Source organism: Sphaeramia orbicularis, chromosome 15, assembly GCF_902148855.1.
Source record: "Sphaeramia orbicularis chromosome 15, fSphaOr1.1, whole genome shotgun sequence".
NCBI lineage: Eukaryota > Metazoa > Chordata > Actinopteri > Kurtiformes > Apogonidae > Sphaeramia > Sphaeramia orbicularis.
Window position 1 is genome coordinate 3,753,639 of NC_043971.1, and position 14,296 is coordinate 3,767,934.

The window sequence follows — 14,296 nt, forward strand, 5'->3', positions numbered from 1 at the left end:
ACGTAAATCTCCTGTTTTGTGTGTTTTTTTTGTGTGTGTTTTTGACCAATGGGACGGTGGCGTTGGCTCCAGTATTTCCTCCGTAAATGCGACGTCACAGTTTCCGGATCAGATCGGAGTGTCGAAGGTCAGGGTCGTACCTGCGTTTATTCACAGATTTCCTCTAAAGTGCAATAAATGTGAACAGGAGATGCAGTGACAGCGTGATTACCCACAATCCTCCGCTCACTCCACGTTAATACTTCAGTTCATCAGCGCTCACTGTTGTGTTTTAGAGTTCATGTACATTCTTTCAGCTTTTTGTTTTCTGTGTTTTGTCACATTTCAGTGTACAGTTTGGTTTCATAATGCCTTACAGGTCGTGTAAATAAACTGTAATTTTTTCCTCTTTTCATATAATGGCCACTAGTTCAATGTGTAAATAAATATCAGTAAACAGAGCGGTGTTTGTCATCTGTCCTGTGGAGAAAACAACTGGTTTTCCTTTTCTGTTCCTTTTTCCTTTTTTCTTCTTGGTAGTTCTTGGTTCAACTGGACTGGTTTAGCTCTGCTTTTCTTTTCCTTTCCTTTTCCTCCTTTTCCTTTCATTTTTCTCCTATATTGTCCTGTCCTTCTTTCCTTTTCCTCCTATCATTTCCTTCTCCTCTTTTCCTATCATTTTCATCCCATCTTTCCTCCTGTCTTCTATCTTTTCCTTTTCCTCTTTTCCTTTCATTTTCCTTCTATCTTTTTCTTTCCTTTTCCTCCTATCCTTTCCTCCTGTCTTTTCCTTTTCCTCCTTTCATTTTCCTATTTTTCTTTCCTTTTCCTCCTATCTTTTCCTTTCCTTTTCCTCCTGTCTTTCCTTTTTCTCCTTTCCTTTCCTTTTCCTCCTATCCTTTCCTTTCTTCCTGTCTTTTCCTTTCCTTGCCTTGCCTTTCCTCCTATCTTTTCCTCCTTTCCTTTAATTTTCCTTCTATATTTTTCTTTCCTTCTTTCCATTTCCTCCTGTCTACTTTTCCTTCTGTTTTTTCCTTTCCTCCTATCCTATCCTTTCATTTTCCTTCTATATTATTCTTTCCTTCTTCTCCTGTCTTTTTCCTTCCTGTCCCCCTTTCCTTTTCCTTTCTTTCCTTTAACCTCTTCTGCACACTGCACTAATTGTTCAAATATTCATAGTTGAATGTGTAAAGTAAACTGAAGCCGGTTTGCTTTGATGCTTTAGTTTTTTTTTTTTGTTTTTTTTTTTACCAGTGTTCCATGTGTTTGTGGAGCTGATGCTGTGCCCAGTTCAGACCAGCAGGTGGAGACTGAAGACCACCTTTAACTCCCCCTTAAACTCCCCCTTAAACCACTCAGAGCCTGTTTGGCTGTAAAACCTGCTGGTATGAAAGTAAATGTATGTGATGGTTTTAGGTTCAGGATGAAGTGTTTACTGATAATTACATCATCTACAGAAGATCAGAACAGATGCAGATGAACCTTAATGATCCTTGGGTTGAAATCCCTTTTTTTTCTTCATCAGCTCAATAAAATTCAAGTAGGATGGACGTGGATGTTCTCCACTTCCCAACATCACATGGACAAAAGTATTGGGACACACTGAGGTCCGCTGGACTACAAAATCACAAATGCTGTAAAGTAACTTTATCTTGCAGTAAATATTATTTTATTGAAAGTTTATTTTCATCTGTAGGGTTAATTTTGTTTGGAGTTTTCTATGCTTGTTAAATACATTTTCTTTTCTTTTTTTCTTTTCTTTTTTTTTTTTTTAAATCTTTCTACTGTAATTATACAATCACAATTACACAACTCTCATCCATAACAAAAAATCAGCTTAGAAACTTAGAAGAAATATTGATCATGATAATTGATAATGATAATTATTGAGAACGTAAATATTTTCGTCATGATAATATTTGATATGACTGTGAATGTGAATCCATATAGTGTATCAGACATGCAGCACACGATGTAAAAAAAAAAAAAAATCTGTAATTTAACAGATTTTTCACTGTTTATTTTACAGATTTTTCCTGTATTTTTAAGATACAGGAAAATATCAATGAAATTACAAAAATAGACTGATTTTACATGTCAAATGTAAAATCACATGAAAAAACTGTAACTGTGAATAACCAGAAAATTTCCATTTTTAAAAAAGATTTTTTTTCTTTTTTCACAGAAATATACAGTTAAAATACATTTGCAAATATATCATAATTTCACAAATATTTCTTTTCTATTAATGAGATTAAACTGTTAATTTAAAGTTTAGTACTGTAAAAAAAAAAAGCATAATAATAATAATAAAACGAGATAAAATTACTGACAATTAACTGTAAAAGAAGTATTTGTTCTGTCAGTTTAACCAAACTTGTTTGTTAATTGACAAATATCTTGTGTAATTACAGTAGGTTTCACAACAAAAATGTTGAATAAATGTATTTTTGTGAATGTATAACATGTATAAGCACTGATAAACTGTCCAAATACAGTTTTTATCAGTGGATTGGACAACTGAGTCTCACTGAAAATTATTTTTATATATATAAATATAAATGTATATATATATATATATATATATATATATATAGGTAATTTGATTGTTTTAATACATGTAAATATTCTTTGTTAAACATTAAAAGAAAAAAAAAAAAAAAAAAAGGAAAATCTCATGTAAATTTAGGGCAAAAAACTATATTTTAATAATGGAAAATTACTGTATTTTTATGAGATGGTTATTTTCTGTTATTTAACAGTATTTTTTTGGCACCCCAGCTGCCAGAATAATACTGGTTTTTTACGTTTTTGTTTTTTTTTTTTTTACAGTGCAGGGATTCATTATTTCAGGTGATTATAAAGCACTTAATACTCATTAATTAAGCCTGTGGTGTGAGCTCATGTAAAGTGTGCACTGTCTATGCCATCTAAAGCATTTACAAATGAGATTTTCTGAATCTGATTCTGAATCCATAATTTATAAAGTATGAAAATACAATCATTAAGCACATTATAGATGAGCTTATTAATGATGAGTAAAACCTTTATAACTGTGCTTATAAACCATTTACTAGTAAGTATTCATGTCAGAGATATGCTTTATAAATGATGAACTCAGTATGTGATAATGCTTCACTAATGCTTCATGGTGTGCACTTATACAGTGTTACCGCAGACGCTGATGATCACAGCCTTGTTCATGGTTTCAGGTATTTCTGAGGCCTTTGGTGAACGTGAGGCCAACGACGCCATGAGGGGAACAGTCAGTGGAGGTATTTGGTCTGGGGGCTTTCCTGTGGAGGTGGGGCCGGAGGGGATGAAGGAGCCCGGTGCCCCAGGGCCCCCGGGGCAGGAGGAGGCTGAACGCCGGAGATGGGAGGAGCTGCAGACACGCAGATAAGACACCAAAGTAAAGGTCGATTTATCAGATGTGGAGTCAAAGAACAGCATGAAGGAAGAATGAAAATATAACCTGTACAAGTGGAAATACTGCACAAACTGGCAATGAGGGATGGAACCATATGAAAATTTCATATCACGGTTATTGTGACCAAAATTACCACGGTTATCGTTATTATCACGGTATTGTTGAAATCGTGCTCAAAATGTTCAAAAAGTACTGATACACACACTGAAATAATTTAACCAAGTTGTATTTTGAAAAAAACAAAAAATGAATAAAATAATTGGCACAATGCACTTCCTGTTGCAGAAACATTCAAACATTAACCCTTAGTGGTCTGAGCCCATTTTGTCCATTTTTCAGTCCTTTTTGATTTTGCCTTTATATACTATATAAACAAATGTTTACTATACCCATGTTTGGGATCTTTTTTTTTTCAGCACAACTTCATTTATATCAGGTATCCTATTGTTTTTTCACTTTAACCTACTATAAAAACACAAAAGGACAAAAAACACACAAAAAATATCAAATCTGATTTGAAAAATGTATATAATTTATTGCATAAATAACACACAGATGCTTAACAAACCTTTTCAAAGACTTTAAAAGTGAATATTGGTTCCAAATATTAGGTATAGAAAATTAAAATTGTAATACATTAAAACTATACTCAAATATTTGACATAAAACCAAAGCTTTACATGGGGTTTTTTCCCCTAAAAGTGTGGTAATCAAACACAGTTATCATGATAATTAGAATTACAATTACATTACGGTCACAGACTTGACTTTTACTGATCCAAGGGATTTATAAAAATCCTAAGATGATCCTTAAGATCACTTTGGTCTGTATGTGGAACCTGAACTAAAACCAGTTTGACACCATTGACTCTTCATATCTTCAGTATAATTGTTGCACTTTGAAAATTTATCCCGTGGGCCGGTTTGGAACCTTTGGTGGTCCGGTTTTGGTCCACGGGCCGCATGTTTGACATCCCCGGTTTAGACTGACGTTGAACACAGACGTTCCTTCCAAATACAGTGACTTTTTTTTTTCCAACCTTTGTTTATTTGGCGTTTTATAGAAGTTGGGCGATACAAACATTGTGTCATATGTGACATCATACCTCCGCCAAGGAGGTTCTGTTTTTGCCAGCGCTGGTTTGTCTGTCTGTCTGTCCGTGTGCAAGATAACTCAAAAAGTTATGGATGGATTTGGATGCACATTTCAGGAAAAGTTGATACTGGCACAAGGAACAAATGATTAAATTTTGGTGGAGATGGGGGGGGGGGGGGGGGGGGGGGGGGGGGGGCACTGATCTGCCTTGGCGGAGGTCTGCACTCTCCGAGTGCTTTTCTAGTTTCATGATGTGATGATAGTCGATGAGAGTAACATCAGAACGTATTTCTTTTCCTTTCTATTTTCTAATTGCTTGCATTAATGCCATTAAATTCTATATGGTTTTGATTTAATTAGCCTAATGCTAAATGACACTGTAGTATTAACGTTATTCGTTTGTGCAACAATTCACGTAACTTCAAATGTGTCGTCAACATTAAAAGGCAACAAGACCTCCTGACTTTTGACACTGACCTGTGCATGAGCTGTGAGTCCAAACTGACTTCACACAGTGGTCCGGGAATGCCTCCACTTCCTACGGATCCTTAAAAGAAACAACCTCTGCAAGAGACTGCTGGTGACTTTGTGTCGGTGTGCTGTTGAAAACATCTGAACTTACTGTATGACAGCAGGGTGTGCAGGCTGCTCTGTAGCAGACAAAACAGCACCACAGAGGATTGGCTGCCCTCTTCCCCCACTTCAGGACATCGCAAATTCCCGTTACCACACAAGAGCCAGAAACATCAGCGCAGACACTTCCCACCCCGGTCATCTACACTTCACTCTTCTGCCTTCAGGGAAACGATACAGGTCAACCAGAACACATACCACCAGATTCATTAACAGTTTTTTCCCAAAAGCCATCCACTATCTAAACCACCAACACACACCACAGACACCAGCACTTCAAAAATCCAAGCAAGAGGACTTTTATATGGATGCACTTTTTATAAAGTACTTTAATTAATTATATAGTTGCACGTTTATACAGAAATATTTTAATACTGATGTGTTTGTTGTGCTTGAAGAATGTATGTATGTGTGGGAAGAGGGTAGTTTGAATGTTATTTGTGTTTCTTTTATATGGGAGGCACGTGCAATTTTGTTGTATTCACTATGTGATGACAATAAAGCTTCTATCTATCTATCTATCTATCTATCTATCTATCTATCTATCTATCTATCTATCTATCTATCTACAGTGCACACAAGTGCTTTTCTAGTATGAAAATAATAAATTGGTGAACAATTTCCTCTTTTTTTTTTTTTTTTTTTTTCCCCATAAAAACGAACCCAAGAACAAGTACACCAACCTTCTCCATTGACAAAAACAAACAAACAAACAAACAAAACAAAACAAAAAGTAGAAAAGCACTCAGACAGCACAGACCTCTGCCAACGCAGATCAGCCCCCCCCGCCCCCCCCATCACCTCCAAAATTTAATCATTTGTTCCTTGTGCCAGTATCAACATTTCCTGAAATTTTCATCCAAATCCGTCCATAACTTTTTGAGTTATCTTGCACACAGACAGACAGACAGACAGACAAGCCAACGCTGGCAAAAACAGAACCTCCTTGGCGGAGGTAAAAAGCCAAAACAAACAAAAAAGGGGCTTGAAAGGTTCACATTTAAAATATCGATGTGTTATGTGTTACTGTTACACAAGGTGCATTACTGAACGGAAAAAACAGAAAAGAGGACCAGGTGGAAAAAGAACCATAAAGGTCATTCTGGAACAAAGGGGACATTTGTTTTCCTGACTAGTTCAAACAAAGGATTCCAGATTTGTGAGAATGTATCAGCAGAGGCATAAAGTGTCATTCTAATTTACAAATACAAATACAGTGACATTTATATTTACATGACTTTTCTTGGGTTTCGTCCCTCACCCAGTGTAACCTCTCACAGCGAAAACAAAACAATGACAGATGACGGAAACTTCAGCATCAAGATGGACAGTTGTAATGATGAGCTTTATGTTGTGGGTTTGTCATGTGTGATTAAAGCAGCATAAACATCCACTTCCTGCTCAGTAATCCTATCTAATGTCACTTCATCCCTTCAGAAACGCACAACAGGAAAACACTGGACCGGGGCTTTTATCATGAAAGGAAAAGGTTTTGCATGAATAACACAAAGCTGGGATCGGCAGCTCCTTCATGTGAGCCACACCTTCCCTGTTTTCCATCATACGTGTCCTGGTAGAAAAACACACCAGGCTGACGTTGGTTTGAGGCCGATCCGCATGGAAAGGCCACATCTGACGTCTGCTGATGGTCACGTCACAGTGTTTGAAGGTCACATGTTCTTCAGACCTCCAGAACTGAACACATACTGTCTGCCCTGGACATCAGATCCACAGTGAACACCACATCCACCGGGTTCACTGGAAATGTTCACCTTTAACCTGAACACGACCTTTATTTGAACACTGGAAACATTCACCTTTAACCTGAACACGACCTTTATTTGAACACTGGAAACATTCACCTTTAACCTGAACACGACCTTTATTTGAACACTGGAAACATTCACCTTTAACCTGAACACGACCTTTATTTGAACACTGGAAACATTCACCTTTAACCTGAACACAACCTTTATTTGAACATATGAACCGTCACACGGCACCTGCTGTCTGGTGTTCAGTATTTCTGTAGGATCAGGTATCTGATACCATCTGATGCAGGACTACAGTCATTTCATCCAGTTCATTTAAAGACAGAATGTTCCTAAAAAATTATAATAGTCTCAAAATGTGATTTATTATTTTTTTACTCTGTAACTCAAACAAAACCTGTAGCATTTTTAGTCTTATTTAAAAAAAACTTAAAATGGAGATATTTTAGGCTTCCTAATCACTGTTGGTCACTACTGATCACTACTGGTCACTGTTGGTGGCTGCTGGTCACTATTGGTCACTATATGATCACTGTTGGTCACTATTGGTCACTGTTGGTCACCACTGGTCACTGTTGATTGCTTTTGGTCACTGTTGGTCACTATGGTCACTGTTGGTCACTACTGGTTGCTTTTGGTCACTGTTAGTGGCTTCTGGTCACTATTGGTCACTATAGATCACTGTTGGTCACTATTGGTCACTGTTGGTCGCTGTTGTCACTATTGGTCACTGTTGGTCACTATGGTCACTGTTGGTCACTGTTAGTTGCTTTTGGTCACTGTATGTCACTGTTAGTTGCTGTTGGTCACTGTTAGTTGCTTCTGGTCCCTGTCGGTCACTGTTGGTTGCTGCTGGTCAATGTTGGTCGCTGTTGGTTGCTTCTGGTCACTGTCAGTCACTGTTAGTTGCTGTTGGTCAATGTTGGTCACTGTTGGTCGCTGTTGGTTGCTGTTGGTCACTGTTGGTTGCTTCTGGTCACTGTCGGTCACTGTTGGTTGCTGCTGGTCACTGTTGGTTGCTTTTAGTCACTGTTGGTCACTGTTGGTCACTATCGGACACTAAATACATCACTTATAAAACAACAGTGATGTCACAACTACGTCGAATTTTAACATATTTCCTGGAAAACTGTAGATTTAAGGAAATGCTTTGTGAGGTGTAAATGTTCATCTGAATTGCACAGGATTGTTTGGTAAATTTCAGAACCCCCTGGTGGGGCTGGTTGGGGGTGTGTTGGGTGGTCCCACCTGTGGAAGGCTGGTGCTGGTTGGGGGTGTGTTGGGTGGTCCCACCTGCGTCGGGTGGTCCCACCTGCGTCGGGTGGTCCCACCTGCGTCGGGTGGTCCCATCTGCGTCAGGCGGTCCCATCTGCGTCGGGTGGTCCCACCTGCGTCGGGCGGTCCCACCTGCGTCGGGCGGTCCCATCTGCGTCGGGCGGTCCCACCTGTGGAAGGCCTGGCTCGTCTCAGCTGTGTTCCCAGTCGGTGGGCGCTGGCCCCCACAGGCCGTTCTCTTTAGCTCCCCTTTCACTCCTCACTCACCAAACGCCGTCAGCTAGGGTGGAGGGGAAGCCAGTAGGCGCCGAGTTGCAATTAGACGCCCCATTATATAAAGGCATATTCAGATAACAGGGGCACCAATGAGGTCAGTACGTGCCTTTTGTTGTGGGATTAATGAGATTTTTAATAAAACAAAAAAATGCCCCCTTCCTTATTGTAATGACCTAATGAGTGTGCCGGTGGCGCCGGGCCATGTTGGTGGGAAAGTCTCGCGGTTGTGCCTGTCTCTCCCGGTGACCCCCCCATCCTTTCCCTGCACCTGCATCTCCCCCCAGTGCTGCCCCGTGCTTTCCGGACCCCCCCACCAGTGTTTGTATTCAAAGCAAGGAAACAAAACGAGGGTTTAATTACCATAAAATGCAATCGGCATTTCGCCCCCTGACACAAAGAATGGCAACATAGAGCTCATTGAGGTTATCAACAAGGGACCACTGGTCAATTGGGTCATTGATTTGGATTGTTTGACAGACCCGGAGCCAAGGCCGCAGGAGCAAGCAAAGTTCAAAAATCCCCCTCAGTTGAATTGAGAAGTTTGTCACAGAATCTGTTGGAAGGGGCTGTCAGGAGCGATTAGGGGGCATGAAAGGGCTCAGCGATCAAACGGGGCCTGTCCCAACGCTGCACATTTAATTAGAATTTGCATGTCTTTGTTCCTGACCCTTCAGCAGGCATGATCTGATTACAAGGGTGAACAGTTAGCACCGGGGGAAAAGGGGAGCTCGCAAACGCACAACGGCGCTTGTTTATCTAACAAAACATACACGTAAAAAAAAAAAAAGTTCAGCTGAATTCTCGGCCTCGTTTTAGGCGTCGGCATTTTGCTCAAGGTCAAAACCAAACCAACAGCTGCAGCAGCGTTCAGGTTGAAGCGATGTTCACAAGACCCCCCCCCCCCCCACCTCTCTTCAGATTCATTTCTCTGTCTCCCACTGAATTGTGGGAGTTTGGGGAGTGGGGGGCGGAGGCGCTGGCTGGCTCATTAATTGGGAGGCACAGCGCCCTTTGACCTCGGTGATGCAGGGTGACAGGGCAAACGAGGAGAGGCGATTGGCTCGCAGCTTCAGCGGTTGAACGTGCCACCAGTGGTGTTTCAGAGTGGAAAAGGGCAGCGTGGAACAAAACACAGCGCTCAGCTTCAGCTCTCCGCTTTGTTCTCCTCCATCTCCCGTCCTCTTGTTCATCTTCTGTTCTTCTTCTTCTTCTTCTATTAATATTCTTTTTTAGTTTATTTGCTTTTTTTCATCCAACCCTAACACTATGAGAGGACATGAAACAGACAACATCAACATCAGTTTCAACTAAGGTTATTATTATTAACATAAACTAACGCAATGACAAAAACTAGAATTGTAAAAACATTTTCATTAACTGAAATAAATTAAAACTATGATTCAAAAAAGCAAAACCAAATGATAACTAACTGAAACTGTATTGTGTGCTTACAAAAGTAACTAAAACTGATAAAAATTATGGATAAAATTCCCTTCGTTTTCATCTTTGTCAGTGTCAGATTGATGCGAAATCAATTTATTTCCCTCGAGCAATTTTAGCTGCTGGCATCATATGATATTTAAGGGTCCGTCACTTGTGGTTTCCAGTCGTCTTCTGGTCCCCACTCGACCTGGAAACATGGAGACTAAAGTTGGGAGAAAGCAGCAGAGTCCTGTCTGGGATTTATTTGAATACGACGACAGAGAAGAAGAGAAAAGAAATAAAAAAAACCCTAAAACTAAACTAAAACTAAGCATTTAGAAAATAATGAAAACTAAAAAAAACTAGCAAATCTGCTCTAAAAACTAATTAAAATGAACTGAATTAGAGAAAAAAAAGTCAAAACTAAATAGAACTAACCTATAAAAATCCAAAACTATTTGAACCTTGGTTCCAACAAAACCCTAAACCTTCATGAAGCTTTTTCTGTCAATAAACAGATCTACCTGTTTTATATTTTTTCATTTGATACAGAATAATGGTTGAACGGAGCTGATCCAGGTGCTGCACACATTAACCCAAACAAATGGATAGTTGAATTAATGCATCATTTGAAGTTTCACACTGTATCTTCAATTATTCTCATATTATTTGAACATTAAACCACTGTTAATAATATAAATGACACTGTTTGCATCCTGGTAAAGTCTCACTGTATCATGGGAATAAATACTGTCTTTTGTCGTTTATTTGGACAATTATTACACCATTTTCAAAATAAACTTATATTAATTTTTTTTTTTTTTTATCCAAAACATTTTACAGTAACAGTTACATCTACTTATGTTAGTCACTGCGGAAGCGTATTGCATTCACACAAAAAATAAAATTCACACAAAAAATAAAATTCAGAAAAACAGACCTGAATTAAATTTTTTTTCAGAAAACAGTATCTCGTTAATTCAGAAAAACAGAGCCGAATTTTTTTTTTTTTTTTACTTATTTTTTCTAGTAATTACGAGATAATTATCTCGTTAAGTCGCGTTAAAACAGAGCCGGATTAATTTTTTGTGTGTGAATGCAATATGCTTCCGTAAGTCACTGCAATAATAGGCATTAACTTAAAACTAAAAAGTGTGTTTAGTAATCATCATCTAATGATAAACTTTTATTTTTTTTCAATTGTCAAACCTGCATTACAAAGTGTTTTACAACAAGAGTGAAAAACAAAGTATAAAATTATATAAAAAGAAAGTATAAAATTATATTAACACAAAGTATAAAATTATATAAAAACAAGCAGACAAAGAGAATAAAAGAATAATAAGGGCTGCACAAATAAAAATAAAAACTATGAATCAAATGCTAATGGTAAATCAATTAAAACAGACAAAACGTGTTAAGAATAAGTAAAAGAATAGGGAAAATAAAAAGTGTTTAAAAATTACTTTTATTTTTAAAAGACTTTCAATGAAAATAAGTCTTCAGTAGTATTTAAAATAGTATCCATTTCCTAATGCTGTTATTTAGACATTAACCAATAATAATAACATCAGTTAATGCTAGACAATTGATTAGCAAATTAATTAATAACCAATTAATTAAATACTTTTTACTCCATAAATACATACTTTTTACCCCGGTTTGTATCATTTCACTGTTTCAACTGATTGAATCTCCTGAGACATAATAATAATAATAATAATAATAATAATAATAATAATAATAATAATAATAATAAAATAAAAAATCATAATAATTACATAGGTTTTAGCGATGGTTAAAAAGGGGTCTCTTTTGGATTGGACTTGGTTTTCTGAGCGGTCTGTTTAGTTTGAGCTTTTCTATGATTTTGTTTCATGACTTTCGAAGTCTGTGGGAGTAAATAAAGTGTGATCTGATGTGATGTGAAAGCTCCATGCGTTTGGGAAGAAGCCCTTGTGTAACTGTGGGTCGTGTTGTTGTGGAGCCGAGGTCATTAGTGTGTTGTGTTTGCATGTCGTCTGCTTCGCTGTCTTTGTGTAGGTGTCTCCACAGTGTCTGGGTTGGAGACACGCACCCCGTCCTCCACCGACGCCTCCACTGCCTGGACCCTAACCCACCCAGTCCTCCACCGTCTGGACCCTAACCCACCCAGTCCTCCACCGCCTGGACCCTAACCCACCACTGACGCCTCCACTGCCTGGACCCTAACCCACCCAGTCCTCCACCGCCTGGACCCTAACCCACCCAGTCCTCCACCGCCTGGACCCTAACCCACCACTGACGCCTCCACTGCCTGGACCCTAACCCACCCAGTCCTCCACCGCCTGGACCCTAACCCGCCCTGTCCTCCGCCGCCTGGACCCTAACCCACCCAGTCCTCCACCGCCTGGACCCTAACCCACCCTGTCCTCCACCGCCTGGACCCTAACCCACCCAGTCCTCCACCGCCTGGACCCTAACCCACCCTGTCTTCCACCGCCTGGACCCTAACCCACCACTGACGCCTCCACTGCCTGGACCCTAACCCACCACTGACGCCTCCACTGCCTGGACCCTAACCCACCCAGTCCTCCACCGTCTGGACCCTAACCCACCCAGTCCTCCACCGTCTGGACCCTAACCCACCCTGTCCTCCACCGCCTGGACCCTAACCCACCCTGTCCTCCACCGCCTGGACCCTAACCCACCCAGTCCTCCACCGCCTGGACCCTAACCCACCCTGTCCTCCACCGCCTGGACCCTAACCCACCCAGTCCTCCACCGCCTGGACCCTAACCCACCCAGTCCTCCACCGTCTGGACCCTAACCCACCACTGACGCCTCCACTGCCTGGACCCTAACCCACCCAGTCCTCCACCGTCTGGACCCTAACCCACCACCGACGCCTCCACTGCCTGGACCCTAACCCACCCAGTCCTCCACCGTCTGGACCCTAACCCACCACTGACGCCTCCACTGCCTGGACCCTAACCCACCCTGTCCTCCGCCGCCTGGACCCTAACCCACCCAGTCCTCCGCCGCCTGGACCCTAACCCACCCTGTCCTCCACTGCCTGGACCCTAACCCACCCAGTCCTCCACCGCCTGGACCCTAACCCACCCTGTCCTCCACTGCCTGGACCCTAACCCACCCTGTCCTCCGCCGCCTGGACCCTAACCCACCCAGTCCTCCGCCGCCTGGACCCTAACCCACCCTGTCCTCCACCGCCTGGACCCTAACCCACCCAGTCCTCCGCCGCCTGGACCCTAACCCACCCAGTCCTCCGCCGCCTGGACCCTAACCCACCCTGTCCTCCACTGCCTGGACCCTAACCCACCCAGTCCTCCACCGACGCCTCCACATCCCAAACCCTACCCCACCTCGTCCTCCGGTCCTGGACATGTCACCAGTTCATTGCAGGATGCTGAGTATGTATTTTCTGAACATTCATATGTTTTTGTGGTTTTATTCAGTAAATATTATTGTTGTTCTTTAGATCAGTGGTCCCCAGCCTTTTTTGTACTACAGACCGGTTTCATGCATGAATATTTTCTGCGGACCGGGCAGAGGTGCAGGGGTTCCAATAACAAAAACTCAGTTTAGAGCATGTGATCTGGAACACTTACACTGTTCATCAGGCAATTCCACTGATTCCACACTAGAATATCAACTCACTCTAATGCAGAACCAGTGGAACCCTGGACTTCTGGGGCTGATGGGAGACACACAGTCCAGTTGTGTTCTATAGATCCAGTCTACTCATCACAGAAAACCCAGACACACAAAGATACGAGGTTGGACACAGAAGAAGGACTTTCAGGGCTTTTGTGGCCATATCTGCATATTCTGCTTTGACTTGAATCCAGAATGCACAGAGGTTTGAAGTTGTCTCAAACATGGATGGATGTGTCGGAGCAGTTTGGAGGCGCTTGTGTGTCACCTGTTGTGATGAACCTGGAACTTCAGCAGGAATCCTCATATTTCCTTCTAAATGCAGCTTCTGTTTGCAGGCAGTCTGTGACCCTTCTGCAGACTCATCGTTTCCTCGTGTCTTCCTGAAAAAGTTCTCCAGTGAATTTAGTTTTGGGCTCATTTCTTTAGTTTGTGTTTCTACTGATTCATGAAATGGCACCAGAGTCAAGAGCGGTTGTGAGGCGAGGGAGGAAACAGTCGCTTTTCAAAATAAAATCTCTGCAAGACTAACGGAAAAAATTGCTTTAATATTAACCACATTTTTTTTTTATTTGCGGCCCAGTACCAATGATCCCTGGACCAGTACCGGGGGTTGGAGACCACTGCTATAGATGATGTAAGTGGTTCAGCTGTGGCTGTAGTGAAAGCAGACCTGATGAGTTGTGTTCATTGGTTTCTTACTTCAGTAATGACACTCATTCTCTTCATCAGATACATGTCTGTAATGCGGCACCATGT